The sequence below is a fragment of the Equus asinus genome, chromosome 2 (assembly GCF_041296235.1).
Source record: "Equus asinus isolate D_3611 breed Donkey chromosome 2, EquAss-T2T_v2, whole genome shotgun sequence".
Taxonomy (NCBI): domain Eukaryota; kingdom Metazoa; phylum Chordata; class Mammalia; order Perissodactyla; family Equidae; genus Equus; species Equus asinus.
This window is the reverse complement of record NC_091791.1, coordinates 176,729,028-176,744,855: the sequence shown is the minus strand read 5'-3', so window position 1 is coordinate 176,744,855 and position 15,828 is coordinate 176,729,028. Positions and strand designations below refer to the sequence as shown.

The 15,828-nt window shown below is 40.2% G+C and overlaps 1 protein-coding gene across 19 annotated transcripts in view; it reads left to right on the top strand.

Moving 5' to 3' along the window:
* The first annotated feature begins 952 nt into the window (after window positions 1-952).
* The window catches only part of HEATR5A (HEAT repeat containing 5A), a 99,657-nt gene continuing 84,781 nt past the window's right edge, over window positions 953-15,828 (top strand). For 7 of the 19 annotated variants that reach the window (XR_011501537.1, XM_044765446.2, XM_044765444.2 and 4 more), the window contains exons 1-2: window positions 1,164-1,427; window positions 13,943-13,980. The gene's annotated coding sequence lies outside the window, so the exon portion shown is untranslated. Of the gene's footprint in view, window positions 1,052-1,152; window positions 1,428-13,088; window positions 13,144-13,942; window positions 13,981-15,828 lie in introns of those variants that run through there. The other 12 variants (XM_070504200.1, XM_070504198.1, XM_044765440.2 and 9 more) reach the window with 9 other exon arrangements.

The following is a 15,828-nucleotide window of genomic DNA, read 5'->3' as shown; positions in this document are numbered from 1 at the left end:
GAGAGTCCCGTCAAAGATACCTGCAGACAGAGTCAAAGTGAAGGCCATTCTACAAAATAATTGGCGGGGAATCTTCAAAAGCGTTAAGCACGTGAAAGTCAAGGAAAGACTGAAGGTGTTCCAGATCAAAGGCAACTAAAGATACGTGATAAGTAAATTCAATGCTTCATTCTGAACTGAATCCTCTTACCATAAAGAACATTATTGAGACAATTGGTAAAATGAAATATATCATGTAAATGTGTGGATTTTGATAGTTATATTGTAATTATGTAGTAGAAGGTGCTTATTAGCAGGAAATACATATGCAAGTATTTAGGGACAATGTGGCATCGTATCAGCAACTTAAAGCTCAAGTGGTTCAGGAAAAAAACATTCTTTGTACTAGCAACGTTTTTATAGGCTTGAGATTGTTTCAAAATAGTTGAAAAATTGCTTTGAAAACACTGAGTATACTGGAAAAACGCACTTAACTTGGAACCGAGAGGCTATTAGTCCCAATTCCGCCATTGACTCAGTGTGTGACCTTAAGCAAGTCGCTTTACATCAGGCCTGAGTCTCAGGCTGTAAAACGAGGAGCTAAGACTACAAGGCTCTGTAGGGCGCCTTCCACCTCTAACATTCCACCGTCTACACCCACACCACTCCCTGCCTGAATTTCTCTAGGCTCCAGTTGTGTCTTAGCCTTCAGATGCACAATGCCGCCCCCACGGATTCTAAGTGGCGATAAAAACAGACAAAAATAGCTGTGGCCAAAATCTTCGGACTGCAGATCCGCAGCCCTGGGTTCAATCTGGGCCGCGGTCGCCTCCATCGCTCTTTCGGCGGTGGAGCAGTCACGCCTGCCAGAGCGGGCGCTCGATGGCTCGGTGGCCGGCTGGGGAGGCCTGGGCTCCGCGGCGCGGCGCAGGGCGCGCCTCCAATCCGAGCCCGGGCGGCGCCGACCGCCCGGAGCTTTCCGGCCCCGCCCCGCGCACACCCCTCCCGTCTCCTGCCTCGCAGTCGCCGCCGCTGGCAAGTTGTGGCGCTGCCCTGCTGCGCTGTGGAGCGGGTAACGTGGCGGGACTGGGAGGCGCGCCGAGCCGCGGGGGGCGCCCCTGAGGTCGGGCAGTCGGGGGTTCCCGGGAGTGGAGGCGGCTCCGGGCGCGAGGGGGCGGTGTCCAGGCTGCCTGCCGGCGGGGAGGGACGCCGCAGCGGGGCCCGCGGCGGGAGTTGAGCGGCTGGGCGTTCCCGGGTGGTGGCGGCGGCGAAGTGGTGGAGGTAGCTGGCCCTGGGTGCGGGAAGGAGTCGAGGGCTGAGGCGCCGTGGCCAGGGGTCGGGGCCCTGCGAGGAGGGGCTGACCCGGCGCGCGGGGACGGCCCGCTGCCCGGTGCGGACAGCCTTCCTCCTGGGCTCCGGGAAAGTCTGCGCTCCCTGGGGCACAACAGGTAGGCGTGGACTCCGCCCGCCGGCGGGAGCCCGGGGCCTCCGGCGTGCGGGGAAGGTCGGGAGGTCGGAGCCCGCGTCGCCGGCGCGCCGCGCCCAAACCCGCCCTGCGGCGCCCGCCGCGCGGTCAGCAGGGAGCGGGGCCCCATCCCGGCGGCGGGCGAGGCTCTCGGGACGCCGGCGTGCGGCCTCGGGGCGGGTCTCCAGAGGGAGCAGGGGCGAGAGTGGGGGCTGCCTTCTGTGTGCGGGGCTGCTTGCAGTCCTCCTCGCGGGGCAAGGAAGCCTCTGCTGGGGTGGCCTTCGCTTCGTGCCGGGAAGCCTCCCTTCCGACCCTGCTCTCGGCCCGCGCAGCGTCATTTCATGCGGTTGTAGAGTCTCTAGGAACTTTATCACGCGCTGTACGGTGCTTACTAATGACAGGCATGTATACCTCTAGCAAGTTAAGATGATTTTCGTAACTGTCAAATCAGATAGTAGTCAAATGATTTGAGCTCCCTCATTAAAGGTCATAATTATACATTATTTTTATGTGCATTCATTTATTCAGCACGTTTGATGTGCAGGTTCGGCGCCCTTAAGGAACTCATAGCCTAGAGACGTTAAAAGGAGGGGTGAAAAGGGGCCCGCCAGTACAGTTCAGAACTTTCGGAGAAAATACTCTGGCGAGATTATTTGAAGTGTAAGGGAAGCGGAAGTGTCCTGAGAGCTGGACGTTAGATGGGTGGGGAGAGCAGAATTGTCCTGTTTCATTTTCCAGACGTTTTCGAAAGTGCGTCTTTGAGAAAGTGACTTTAGATCGACGTTGAAGCTGATCTTTGTCTTCCGTTGTAATACCATTGATTTTTTTTTTGTTTAATAAAATGGACTAACAGGCAAGATGTATAATATAAGAATAGTAACAGTTGGAAAAAGTACTGGAGGCTGGATCTGTCTTCGAATGCTGTTAGTTTATATAGGTAGCTGTGGTATAGGAGAAGACTCGGGAGACCTGAATTTTAGCTTAAGCTTCTCCAATACTGTTTATGGATCCTAGGTTACTTTTCTCTTCCTTTCTTTTTGTCATTGTATCTGACTTTAGTGACAGAAAATATATAATCCAAAATACCTTAAAAATTGTTTAAATTACACAAATAGTAAACACATTTTCTAAGGAAAAAATTTAAGTACTTTTGTCTTTAGGTAGTGCACCTGTCTTCCTTCCTTCCAGCTTTATTTCAAAAGGAGATTGAGGCAGTTTATATCCTTCGTGAGGCTTTCTTAATTATGAATAAAGTAAAGGATTAAACTCTGGATTTGTTTGGCCCCTACATATTCTAAATTTACTTCATTCTGGATGCTGGTTAGCCAGTTTAGTGGCATCTGCGTTGAACAAAAGAAAAGCTTTATTGAGTCTTCTGTGTTTCGTTAATTAACCATAGTGTAGTTGATGGGTTTCAACAGTCCTTTATGGGACCACAGTCCTCATATAAAAAGCACTTCTGCTTTTTGAGGAGACTGCAGAAACTTATTAATCTTCTCTTAAGAAATGAGTTAACTGAGGCTTAAGGAACTAGTAAAAACTTGTTTATATCGTTTAATTGAATTCTTGTCTAGTTCTAGTGTTAAATTTTTTGGGTTAGAATAGGGGTTGGTAATTGACAGCCTGTGGGTCAAATCCAGCCTGTGGTCAGGTTTGGTAAAGTTTTACTGGAACACAACCGTACTCGTTTATCTGTTGTTTATGGTGGTTTATGTGTTGTTATGAGTAATTGTGGTGGAGACCGTATGGCCCACAGAGCCTAAAGTAGTTTACAGATCCTTTACAGAAAAAATTTGCCAACCCTGGACGAGAACTCTAAACTCTTAATCAGTAAATCTTTTGTAGGAGGAAATAGGTTAAGTTCAGTTTTAATTCTTAATCTTGCTTTTTTTTTTTTATTGCGTCAGGTAAACCGTAGGATCCCATAAATGCTTCTGGATTCTAGGTGTGTAATGATGGAGGAGGGGCGTGGCTGTTCTGCTATATTTACCTAGTATAAAGTTTTTTATTTCAGTGATCCTAGCCTTTTGGAAGACTAGAGAAAGGGAGGGATTTTTATGTTTCTCTGACAACTTTATAATTTTTTGTTTTAATTTAGATCTGGTGTGGAAAAGTTTTTTAGTTTGGTAAACTCTTTAATGAATCTTTCATGGTGTTTATCACAAGTAACAGTTATTTTTACTCAGAACATTTTTTTAACATGAATCTAGTGACATAGCAATTGATCAAAAGATCAGACAGAAAATTACTGAAAGTGTAACTGAACATGAAATCAAACATATTTACAGTAAGACCCAGAGGAGAAATTAGACTCTCTTAACAGATACCCAACACATTGAAACTGAAGCGTGTATCCTGAATCATGCTAGGGCTTTTTTTTTTTTTTTTTTTTACTCTAGTGGCAACTTAAAAGGTAATTATTTCTAAAAAAAAAGAAGCATAATATAGCCATATTAAGGCACTCTGTTAATGTTACCTGCCTAAGAAATTTGAGCGAGTTTTATGACAGGAAAGAAGGAAAACTTGTAGGAGGTGATAATTGTAAATGTTTGAAGCTGTGCATATACTTTTGCTAATCTTAAAACCATCATTTGGTTCTAATTTCACTAAATAAAATGTTTTATATATGTACTTTTTTTTTTTTTTTTTTGGTGAGGAAGATTGTCCCTGAGCTGACATCTGTGCCACTTTTCCTCTATTTTGTATGTGGGTTGTCACCACAGCGTGGCTTGATGAGTGGTGTGTGGGTCTGTGCCCAGATCCAAACCTGCTAACCCCAGGCTGCCCACGTGGAGTACGTGAACTTAACCACTACACCACGAGGCGGGCCCCTGTATTTTTTCAGGAACTTAGTTGTACTTAGTGCCCCAATAATGCTTCTCTGTGGATAACTCTACAGTGGCATCTATCTATTTCCATTTCTGTTGTATTTGTAGGTTTCTATGTTGAATATATGCATGTTTTTGTGTATATATGCAGAATAATACCTCTTTATTCAATACGTTTTTTATCTAAGTAAAGTTATCAGAAAATTGAGAGTACCCATTGAGACCACAAGAAAAAATTCTTTTTTAATATTTTGAGAGAAATCCGAAAAGTGGGGAAAAAAAGGAAGAAAAACATATACAGGTACAAAATCCTTTAATCTTAATTCTGGAGTCCAAAAGACTCTGAAAAGTGTTTTTCTTAACTCATATGGGAGCAAAACATGACCTGAACTGGTTTGAAGCTACTCATAGTCATTATTTATCCCACCTCATGCAAATATGTTTATCTTTTGCTGCAGAAATATCAATGAGTTGGATTACGGAGGGCTGCCCTAGATCTACTTGGGGGTTAGAGGTAATGGATGGTCTGTTGACTGTGTTACTTGGGTGTACCATGACCGTGGCAGCCAGAAGGCAGAATAATAATGGAATTGTGCAAGGGAGTTACACTTGCAAAGTTAAGAGCCCGGCTGGGCATCTGGCAGGGAGTGAGAAGCAGTGTCTGCTAAGGAAAGCCCTCAGGTGGGGCCCCAAGAAGGTAGGAAATACAGCTAAATTCTAGGCCATGTGTTGCATGGGCTATGTTGTGACTTAGAAGTGGGAACCATGAGAATAATCAAGATGCCAGACCATAGTGCGGATTAAGGGTGAGTCTGTGAATACTAACCACAATGTAAAAGCCATGAACAGTTAGAGTTGAAGAGGAAAAAGGAGGAGATTCTAAAGCAGGCGGGTCTAATGGCTGTACTCGGAAGTGCTAGGTAGCAGATGGCACAAGCAGCAAACACAAGGATAGAGTAATTTGGGGAAATTGAGCAGGGATTCCTGGCCTCCTCTGTACCCTGCCAAGCCAGGGGAATAATGGCGTCTTGTGCACTTTGCTCTTGTACTAAATAGCCCCGTATTGCCCTGCTTTTTCAAACATCTATATTAAATAGTATTTTGGTCACTTCCATCACTATTAGCTGCCTGCTCTGACTTCTTCCTGCTCCCAGTGAGTTTGCTTCTTCACTTTTAACATGGCGCTCTACTCCACCCTAGCTAGAATCCAGATGACTGGATTATTAGTCATGTCTAAACTAAGAGTGAATAGGCTTTGAGGGACCAAGACACTTATGTCAGTAAGGATCATGATCTTTGAAACAATCAATTGCTATATATTGTTTTTAAAAAAAACTTGGTTTGTTTTTCACTTCTTGTTACTGGATTCTCAACTAGGTACCAAGTAGTGAGATGGCTCAGTCAGTGACTTTCAGATGAGAGAGGTGGGAGATAGAAGGGTAAAAATTCTCTTACCTTAAAATCTGCTGTCTGACACTCCCAAATGTCCGAATGAGATCTCCCTTCCCCGGGAGAAATGGAAGAGTTCGTTTGTGGAATGAATGGTGATAAAAATTGTCAGGAATAGCTAAAGCCTAAACTAACACTGTTATTACTTATTGATTTACTGTCTGGTTGGAAAGAGCCCTCTGGAAGCTGGTGTCTCTGGAAGACCTCACACGTTAACAAAAGCCTCAAAGTATTGGAGACATAAGAGGAGAGCGAAGTGATGAGAAAAAGTGACAAAGTTATAAGGATTAGAAGCTTCGGTGGCAGCTATGGCAGTAGCTGTCAGTAATGGAGATTAGAGACTGTATGAAGAGGCTGTGTGAAGTAGTTGAAGGAGCATGGACATTGAAACTAGGCACATGTAAGCACTACCTTCTTTCTTTTTCCTCTTAAATCACATCTTGGACAAATTTGACCTTGGACAAATTTCTTAACTCATTGTCATCTGTACAATGAGAATATCTAAGTTTCAATGTTATGAAGATTAAATGAGATAGTAAAAGTTTCTAGTAAGTAAATGCTCAAAAAAAGGTAGTTCCTTTTCCTATCACTGCCGTATTAGAGTTGGTTCCTGCTGCTCAGTCTTCTCCCCACCCCCAACACTTCCTTTTACCCTTCAGGGGCTTTCTCTTGTGTAATTTTGAAGGAGAATTGCCAGAAACACTAGACTCCAGTTGGGGCCCCATTTGCAGTCTCCTTCATTGAACCAGCTTCCGCCGTTCTTCCAGTCCCTAGCAGTAACCTACAGTACTTAGGAAAAACAGGAGACAAAGGCAAAGTAAATTGTATCCCCACTTCTGGCCTGTTCTTATCCCACCATCTTATAAATTTCCACATCTCTGTAACTCTTGTTTCTTGCCTATTCCATTCCTAACTGGTCTGTTCTATAGGATGTGCTTCCCGTTGGTTCTTGGAGCTGTGTGTATCTGCCACTCCTGTTGACTTGTATTATGCAGTGATAAGAAGCAGTATTCTCCCCATTCCTTCCAAGTTTGCAGGAAATATTCTTGGAATCTTGGTACACTGAATGTATTTTCATTATATATTAAAGTAAGATATCAGTGCTGTGCCTGGAGCACATTACAAGTTAGACTTCTGTGCTATGACTTAAGAAACATGGATTAAGTTGATTTTATGGGAATTTGTGTTCAGAATTACAAAAGTCAAATTTTTAAATTTATGGTGCAACACGCCATTTTTAGCTTGGACAGGATGTGATGTGAAACTTTAAAATATGAATAACACAGATTTTTATGTGAACTGATAAATCTTAAAATACACTAGGTTAATTAAAACTATCTTTATTTATATTACAGGAATAGCTAAGAGAAGATTCTGTTTATATTTAGAATTCTGAATGTTAAATAATTTGATCCAAAATATTAATCAGAAATGGTCACTTTTAAGTAGAAGTGTGACATTGACTTGTTATATATCCTTCTAATAAAAATCCTATCATAGTATTAAAAAAAGGAATTAATTTTTTGACTTAGAGTAGTTTTCAATGATTAGTATTACAAAGGTTGTGTTCTATAGAACACCAGTGCACAAGATTCGCAGCAAGGAAAAAAAAGGAAAAGGTAGAAGTGAGGGAGAGGTCTATAGTTAAAACATGGTGAGAAATATCCAGTGCTCTGTATATGGGCCCTCCTAGCGGTGCATAGTGCACGTGACCATATCACGTGTGGAGATGTGCTGTAGGAAAGAAGACCGCAACCAGGCATTTCCCAGAAGTATTTGGAACTTTCCCCACACACAACACTTTTCCTCATTCTTTGGCACTATTGTTCTACAAAGCACTCTTTAGGAAGGAAACACTGCTTCACCTGTGGGGCTCTCTCAACATGTAAAACTTCTGCACTTGCGGTTTGCAAAATTATAGTTTTGAATGAAAGCCTAATAGTCTTTGAATATGTCAAACTTTAACCATTTCTGTAATGTTGGACTTGTAAGTTTCCAGTTTTCACTTTTATAGTGCTGTAATCAGCACTTAACGATTCTGATGTTTGCCATCAGCATGAATTTTCAAAAGCTGGATTCTTTTGTCAGATGGTTTTGATATTTTTATGACTTCTAATACATTATATTTTCCAAAAGAGTTTAAACCATTTGTACTGTCACTATAGAACTATAAGCTTTTCTGAAATCTTAGTATTGGCTATAAAAGTTTCTGTATTTATCTTATTTAGATTTAATGTACGTGTCATTTTGAGCCATTTAGGTAAAGCAAATTCTTAATTGAGCTTAAATCAAATCAGTACTGTTTAACATTTTAAAGTACTAAGTAATGATAACTAATTTATTTTTAGGGTTGCTATAGAGAATTAGGAAGACTAAGTTCATGTCAGATAATATCATAAGTTTGACTTTCATTGTCATTTTCCTGCTATTTTCTAAAGCATTTTCAGTTGCTGTGGGCTTATCTAAAAATTATACCAAGATAATCTTTCTTACCCAATTTAACAGATGAATTATGAGAGCGTAGTGGACACCAGTCAGCTATTAAAATCATCTGTATTATCTAATCTCAGTATTCTTATTTTAAATTAATAGTGCTAATACATATTGTATGGTGGTGATATTAGGATTAAATGAGATTCTGGTTCAGTTGGTTTAGGCTTGTCTTTGGTATTTTTTTAAAGCAGCCAGAGTTGAGAATCGCTCCTCTACATTGTTATAGGTCTACTGTCTTGACATGCTTAGCTTCCTTCAGTGGTTTACCTTACCTACCTCATCTGTGTTGTTCTCTTCGCTGCCTTCTCAACAGTCCTTTTGTTTTTTGTTAAGGAAGATTGGCCCTGAGTGAACATCTGTGCCAACCTTCCTCTACTTTGCATGTCAAACGCTGTCACAGCATGGGTTGGTGAGTGCTGTGTAGGTCCTTGCCTGGGATCCAAACCCATGAACCACAGGGCCACCGAAAAGGAGTGCTGCGAACTTAACCACTATGCCAGTGGGCTGGCCCTCCAGTACTCCCTTTTTATTTTTTTTATTTATTTTTTTTCCTGCTTTTTTTAATTTTTTTATTTTTTAATTGAGTTATTGATAGGTTACAATCTTGTGAAATTTCAGTTGTACATTAATGTTTGTCAGTCATGTTGTAGGTGCACCACTTCACCCTTTGTGCCCCCACCACTCCACCTTTCCCCTGGTATCCACTAAACTGTGCTTAGTCCATAATTTTAAATTCCTCATATGAGTGGAGTCATACACAGATTATCCTTCTCTCGCTGGCTTATTTCACTTAACATAATTCTCTCAAGGTCCATCCATGTTACTGCAAATGGAATGATTTTGTTCTGTTTTGCAGCTGAGTAGTATTCCATTGTATATATGTACCACATCTTCTTTATCCATTCGTCTGTTCCTGGACACTTAGGTTGCTTCCAAGTCTTAGCTATTGTAAACAGTGCTGCAATAAACATTGGGGTGCATAGGACTTTTGGGATTGCTGACTTCAAGCTCTTTGGATAAATACCCAGTAGTGGGATGGCTGGATTGTATGGTAGTTCTGTTTTTAATTTTTTGAGGAATCTCCATACTGTTTTCCATAGTGGCTGCACCAGTTTGCATTCCCACCAGCAGTGTATGAGGGTTCCTTTTTCTCCGCAACCTCTCCAACATTTGTTGTTATTAGTTTTAGATATTTTTGTCATTCTAACGGGTGTAAGGTGATATCTTAGTGTAGTTTTGATTTGCATTTCCCTGATGATCAGCGATGATGAGCATCTTTTCATGTCTAGCACTCCCTTTTTAGTTGTTTGATCCTTATCCTTGGAGGAGTTGTGAGATAAAGGCAAGTTTGTGATTTACGGAAAGATGTAGGGAGAAATGGGTAGAGAAAAAGCCCAAATATAAAGTAATGCTCTTCCCCTCCCACCCCCTACCGTCTTTGTTCTGCACGTTTTATCCCTTCCTTCATCTTAATGTCAAAAACACAGTCTCCCCTCCCTGCTTGGAAAGGCTTCCTAGCACTGAGGAAAGAGAATGAGCTTTGTTGCCAGAGACCCGAGTTCATCCTATTCTACTGTTTACTGGCATCTTTGTAGTTTTTTCATCTATAAAATTGGGACCAATAATACCTTCCTTACTTTTTTCTTTGTGATGATTAGAGGTGATATAAATTAGGCCCCTAAAAAGTTCCTGGCTCGGTGACTAAAAGCTCCCATTGTCATTTTATGATTTGGTCGTCTGTGGGGACAGTGAAAGGCATAGCCGTGAACATCAGACTATACATGGGCGCCCCCATTTGTGATGTTACCAAGATGATGCTGACAAACACTGTTGTGAATTTTAGAAGTTAGAAATTGGGCAGAAGCTTAGTTTGCTGATTGGTTTTTGAGGGTTTCATTTTAAAAGTTTTTAAACCACTAGAAATTTGGAGACTAGAAAAGAGAACATTACCCATAATGATACTTACTAGTCTAATAATCTTAAGATTTTTTAATCATGATTTGGAAAAATACCCCAAGAATGACACAATCTAAGTGATGGCTGGAGAAGCCAAACATTATTTTAAAAGCATAAATATAATAATGGAAAAAGTGCTAAGCCAAGAGGAGACAGTACAATAGGGGGATTAATCATGAAAGGCTTTCTGAAGGAAGTGATTTTTTTAGCTGAATTTTAAAATAGTTTGTGGTAGAAAGAAAGAAGCAAGATATGTCAGATTCAAAGATGGAATCAATACAGACAAGATTTTAAAATCAAGATAAAACTGTATTAAATAATTCTAAGATTATAAATGATTTGCTTCATTGTCCGTTTTACGCTAAAGCCAGTGCAGTATCGTGGTTAAGTGTGTCAGCAAACCAACTTTAGACTGTGCCTAGGGATATTTAAAGTACAGTAACGAAGAGGCCTCATTTTCTCCCTGCCAGGGGCAGCTTTCCTTAGGCAACATCTGAAGCAAGACTTAATGCTCTGTGTATCTTGTGTGTTCCTGTTTTGTAACCTATAATTTTGCAAAGCCTAAATCACAGGGCTAGGGGAATCTTAGGTCAGGATAGAATGATCCAGCTCCTTTCTAGATTTAAGTTAATTATTGTTTTGTTTTGTTTGAAAGATTTAGACTTTAAGATTTATGTATGTTTCCTGAAGCGTGGGAGATCTTGAGAGTTTTTTGTTTTGTTTTTGGCTTACTTTATGCTTTTCGAACAAAACTGAGAAAGTAAAGACTGGAGGCTGACTTGAAGCTGTCATGATGTTTTTTAGAGAAGTGACAGTCAAAAGTAATTGAAATTTAAGTATGAGACATATTTCAAAACTTCAGCCACCTTGATGCATTCTGGAATTTAGTTCCATTTACTGTTCAGTGGCTTGTTCATTTTGTAAACTGGTCTTTTCGTGCTCTGGAAAGAAAAAACTAACAAATCAATCCAACAAACCTATCTTATTTTGTGTTTGGTGCTCTCTTTATTTGTGATTATTCTTATTTTCCATCCTCAAAATTAAAACATTTTAAGAAACTAAAATGACCGGAAAGATTAAGAAGACTTTTTTCCTCATAAATTTCAATGTGTGTTCCCATCTCTATCAAAATAGATCTATAAACCCTAGTTAGAGAAACTTATGTTAATACTTTCTATCAGGACTGGCATAATCGGTAGCCTGTTTTATTCTTTTGTGTTATTATTTAAATTGTTGAAGGTGCTTACACTTCCTTGCCTACATAAATTTGATGTTAACTCATTTTCAGGTGGAAAGTTGGTCCTTGTTGATAATACAAATTGATAACTGCTCTTGGAGATGGCTTTGGAGTAAGTTATTCTAGCAAACCTTGGAAATTTGGCTCCCGGCTGGTTCGTCTTTCTGTCAGCAGTCAACAATATTTATACGTATGTGTTACTCTCGGTTAAGAGAGTCACTGGCTTGAGAAGACGCTGCAAAGTGCAGACATTAGCTTTTTCTGTACCATGCCAGATCTTCGAAGACTGAGCGTGATATTTAGATTTAATCACAAGAAATTGCCAGTATTTAGCCATTTTCAGCTATAAAAATGGCAGTTCATATAGTTCAACTTATTAGTGGCTTAGTGGTCCTTAAACTTTTCCTTTAATGTAGTAGTCTCCCAGCAGAGGAGAGTGCCTTTGTTAAAGGAAGTCTAGAAAGGCATTGTCATACTCAGAATTTCTTTGAAGTCTCATGTTTTGTCTTGAAACACTTTATTTACCTTCTGTTGCATATTAACTGCATATTTTAATATAAAATAATGTTTTAAATTCGTATCAGAGAGGAAACCTTGAAGTAAAATTTGATCCTCCAATAGTATGCTCCATGTTTCTTCTGTTGGCACACAAACTTACCCCCGACTGAGAAGCATGGTTTGGACAGTACCTTAGCTGCTTAGGTCTAGTAGACAGTGCACAGAGCTGCTTTTCTCAGTAGGAAGGCTTCAGGGATGCAAATTAGGACTGAGTCACCAGGAGTCTCTGTCGTACACGACGTACAGACATTTCTTACCAAGGAAGTAAACAGCGCCTCAGAAATGCATGGTCTAAAAAGCATCTCAGGGCCTTTGTAAACTCAGCTCAACTGTTGGCCTTAGGGCAAGCACGTGTAATATTTGGCTGTAAGGTAGTGGAACTGATATTCTCATGTACCTTTTAAAGATAGAGGATGAGGGATCATAACAGGTACGTGTTAATGTTTCTCCATGGGACAGCTTACTTAGCTCTGGAAGTACTATTGTGCTGGCAGTGATGAATACTTCATACTATATTGCATTCGTGGAGATTTGTACTACACACCAACCTTATTAAACACCCTGAGAAATCTTTTATTCTGAGATTCTCAAACTTATAAAAACAGAAACTTGGTGTTCTGTGTTGGAAACAGTGCAGTGATATGTAGTTCCATACTATCCACGAATTCTGTACAAGTTCCAAGCTTTTTAAGAATGGCTGCCTTCAGGGTGTTTGAGGGTCTTACCTGGATGAAACGAGCAGCATTGGATCTAGTGGTTAAAGTCATAAATCTAGAGTCAGATTGCATAAGTGAACCACTAGGTTCTGTATGACCTTAGGAAAGCTACTTAAGCTTCTCTGTGCCTCAGTTTCCTCGTCTTAATCTAAAACTAATAAAAATAGCTACCCCATGAACAGTTTTGTGAATTATTCAAGAAAATAAATGTAAAGCACTTAGAGTGGTGCCTAGAGTATAGTAAGTGGTCAATAAATACTAGCTTCTGTCAAAAATAATGGCTGCCATTACAGTTGGAGCAGCAGTTTTATGAAGTCTTTTTTTTTAAGTAGCATAGTTTTACTTTGAAAAATGTGTTGCTATATATGTTCACTTTTAATAAACTAATCACTTTGCAATCTCAACAGAAACATAAAAATGGAAAAGAGAAACATTCGAAAGGAAAAATAAGCCGTTCTCCAGGTATATGTAGCCCCGGGGCTGTGGTTATGTTAAAACGTTTGGTAGATTGACTGCATTTGTATTCATCTTCCTAAAGTGAAGCTTCAGGAGAGAGCAGGAACATCTGTTACTTACAAAATGCATTGTCTCATTGGTAGTGCGTCTGAGGAGATCATAGGCACGATTTGGACTTGGGGCTTTATGCGTGGGATTGCCAGTATGAACTGTCTGCTTCTTTTAGGAGTAATTTGTATGAGGAACGTATTGAGGGCATCGGAGATAACTTTATGCTCTGCTTATGATCTCAGGCTTCTTACTGAATTATTTATGATTGCATTGTGTTAGCTATTTTGCTTCTTGATAGATCATTTTACACCACAATATTGCTGCTGCCTAAGGAAAAAAATGTCTCTTCAGCAATCCTAATGACCTCTAAAAAGGGTAATTTGATTCTTAAGATAGGATTTTGGCTTGCCCTGCTGGGTACAAGAAATTTTCTCTTTGTTACTGAGGTTATTTTTTTTCCTCACACAATTGTAGACATTGAGTGCAAACTTGCTTTTCACCTTCTGTATACTTAGTAGATTTCTTCCAGAAATTATTTCTCTAATATTTATTAACTTTATCCTTAATTATATATATTTTGGTCAGTTTACTTCAATAATATAAGAAAGGATTTTTTTAAACAAGAAACTAAAATTGATGCTGTCTCTATAAAAGTGAATCTGTTAGCGCCATTGTTTATATTGTTCTTGTTCCTTAAAATTGACATTTATGAAAATAATCTAATGGGTGCTTTTTTTTTTTTTTTTCTTTGCAGATTGTCAGTGCCAGGTGGTCCTGGGTGGTGCTGGGCAGGTAGGCAGGACTGATTGGGAGGGGACGGCCCCAATAGCTAAAGCAGCACACAGGCTCGGGCAGCTGGGGTGCGTGGGTGAAAATTGTCTTTTGGCATCTGGGGCAGCGTCACAGTCAGAATCTAGAATATTGGCTCAAGCCAGAGGACGCAGCTAAGATAAAGAAAGAGGAGGAGGGGGCTGGCCCCATGGCCGAGTACGCACGCTCCGCTGCAGGCGGCCCAGTGTTTCGTTGGTTCGAATCCTGGACGCGGACATGGCACTGCTCATCAAACCACGCTGAGGCAGCGTCCCACATGCCACAACTCGAAGGGCCCACAACGAAGAATATTCAACTACGTACTGGGGGGTTTTGGGGAGAAAAAGGAAAAATAAATAAATAAAATCTTTAAAATATAAAAAAAAAAAGAAAGAGGAGGAGTTGAAAACTTAAATACCCATTGAAGTTGGCAGATAATGTAAATGCATAAGGCAGGCCAGGTGGCAACTGTGGCCTGCTGGAGCATCCCTATACCCCTTAGATTCAGCCGTTCGTTGCTGAATGGGCAGTTGGACCCAGATTTTCATGTAAAATCTTGTGTTTAAATGTTAGTGATTAATTTTCCCCCCCAATACACTGCAGGGCAGATGTGGCCAACGGGGTACCAGTTTGTGACTACTGTCTTTTAAAGAGGCTCTTTTCAGTTATATAATAATTATGATGATCTGATACTCTAGGTAATTTTATACCAGTAAATTCTCTGGGAGACAAAAATGAAAGAAAGAAAGAAAGGCCTTCCCCATGCCTCCCATCTGATTTTCTGATCCATATTTGCTGACTGGCTTCTCTGTAGGAGATTGACATTTGTTCAGGCGAATGTGACCTGTGTGTTTGGAATGTTTTAGTTTAATTATCTGTGGCATTCTATCTGTATTTCTGTGCAATTCCAATTACCTGTTTCTTTTCAGCTTGGAGTTTTATTTATAAAGTATCAAATTTATTTTTGATATATTAGTGAACAAGAGTGTCCGTGTTTTATGTATATGGTGCCTTCTCTGTTGTGTAATGTTCTTGATGATAGCTGTCACTCCTATAAGTAGTAGTAATGATTTTTGTTAAAAAGCCATCTTATGTTTTTTTTATTTCTATTATCTGAAATAATTTTTCCACCTTTTTATTGTGATCTTTAAAAAAATACAGAAAAACTGAATAGTAAAATGATCAGTCACATACCCACTACCTACATTCAACTGTCAACATTTTACCGTATTTTATGGCTGATTGATTGATTTGCTTATCCATTTGAAAATGAGTTGCAGGCATCATGCTGCTTTACTGCAATGTACTTGAGCATGTATCCTAAAAATAAAAAATTCCTTAGTCACAATGCCATTGTGTAAATGTGTGTTGTGTGTATGTGTATACACATGCTTCTATGTTATGTATGTTCTGGAAAGGCCCTAGGATGTGCCTGGGAGATGCTGATGAATTTTAAAAAACAAAACCAAACCTCTTCTGTCTTTTGTTGATTATTTGCTATAATGAAAGTAAAGGCTACATTGGATCTAGGTCAGAGCAGATATGATCTTTATTGCTACAATCCCTGGACAACATCCATCCAAGTGCCTTCAAAAAAGAATTTGCTTTCACAACAAGGCTCACAGAGATAAGGAAACTGTACTGGTTGAGATGAAACTTTCCTAAAACTTCTAGCCTAAAGCTACACGCAGCGTCTATTAGGCTGGAGGAACAGAGACTAATGGGAGTAAGTCCCTCTGCTCTGGCTTATATTTCCAGGTAAATGACAGGATGTGCAAAGGCCCAGAGAGCTGTCAGACTTGACTGTAGAATTTTAGATAGATTTGTAGA